Here is a 1492-nt window from a genome sequence, read left to right as displayed (position 1 = left end):
GAATTGTGTCCTGGCCCGAGGAGGTCAAATAAAAGCTCACGTCAATTAGGCGTATATCTGGCGTGAATTGTGTGGTGTGTGTGCTTTATTTCCTATCATGTACAATACAATAATGGTATAATATTTTTGCAAAACAGATATAAAATCAACTTACGCTTTTGTGCGCTCCTCACACTCCCATCACCAGAACCACAATTAATTTTCTTTCTAGAAGTTTTTGACGTTTTGGTTTCGTATGGTTGGTGATGGGATTACAAACAATTTATCGATAAAGGACATAACATAAGGGTACAAACACATTGCTACAGCCGCATCAACAACAAGGAAACATAAGGGNAACAAGGAAACATAAGGGTGCAAATAAACTTCTTCAGCCGCATCAACATAAATGGAACTGTTGCCATTCCAGAAAGGGATTTTGATGAGCAACAAATCACTTAGAGAGCTATACCTCTATGTACAAAATAAGTTTGGTTTCAGTTATATTCTTACTTATAGACTAAACCAAGACATTTTAGAAAATTTCTTCGGTGCGATGCGAGCAAAAGGTGGGTTATATGACCATCCGAGCCCCATGCAATTCAAGTATAGGCTACGCAAATATATTCTTGGTAAGATATGTTTATCCAAAACCTGAAATAATTCACAATATACTTATTACATATTCAAAATGTATTACGAATTTTTATTTGTATAAAGCACAAAATATGGAATTACTTTCGGGTCGACGAAATGTGGCTGCAGACACAACGGATTGGCTTCCGCTTAGAGATATTCCGCATTCTGAAAGTCCATCCGGATATCTCACAGAATCCGATGCTTCCATCGTCGCTGTGGACGATTATGGGGTGGAAAATGATATAGACCAATTTCACGAAGACGCGGTCGAATATCTCGCTGGATATATTATCCGGAAGCTAAAATTGTATGAAGAAGCGTCCGCGGAAACTACTTTTACCTGGGTAGACCCAGCTCCAGTTTTGTGGAGGAATTAAAAAAGTTGGAGAGAGTATTCATGAACATTAATGGCTCCAAAATTTTTACCGGCAGTAATTATATGGCAAAAATGTTGACATCATCCTCGAGCTCTCAATTGCCGGAAACAATAAAACAATTTTTTTTTAAATGCAGAATGCACTTTCGAATTAAGGATTTAAATAAATCTTTATAATATATATATAAAGACCCTAATTCTAAGATCGTCTTCTTCATTGGATCAAACTTTAATGTCGGAAATTTCTTTTTTCAGCAATACAATTTTTAATCTGGGGTAAAAGTTTGTACAATTCAAGCATGTATGTACANGCTTCCGCTCAGAGATATTCCGCATTCTGAAAGTCCATCCGGATATCTCACAGAATCCGATGCTTCCATCGTCGCTGTGGACGATTATGGGGTGGAAAATGATATAGACCAATTTCACGAAGACGCGGTCGAATATCTCGCTGGATATATTATCCGGAAGCTAAAATTGTATGAAGAAGCGTCCGCG

General features: G+C 37.6%; 1 long non-coding RNA gene and 1 pseudogene across 1 annotated transcript; one reads left to right on the top strand and one right to left on the bottom strand.

Annotated features, from left to right (window-relative positions):
• On the bottom strand, positions 1 to 330 carry LOC108373382 (uncharacterized). Its single transcript, XR_001848962.1, has 2 exons — positions 155 to 330; positions 1 to 92 (listed from the first exon to the last, which is right to left on the bottom strand). It is a non-coding gene; the product is annotated as an uncharacterized LOC108373382 (long non-coding RNA).
• A 377-nt stretch (positions 331 to 707) lies between these two features.
• Positions 708 to 1492, top strand: part of LOC108373380 (pre-mRNA-processing factor 6-like) — a 3713-nt pseudogene continuing 2928 nt past the window's right edge.

This window comes from Rhagoletis zephyria, unplaced genomic scaffold, assembly GCF_001687245.7.
Source record: "Rhagoletis zephyria isolate East Lansing unplaced genomic scaffold, Rhagoletis_zephyria_1.1 Rzeph_scaffold_06645, whole genome shotgun sequence".
Lineage (NCBI taxonomy): Eukaryota > Metazoa > Arthropoda > Insecta > Diptera > Tephritidae > Rhagoletis > Rhagoletis zephyria.
This window is presented reverse-complemented; position numbering and strand designations above follow the sequence as displayed.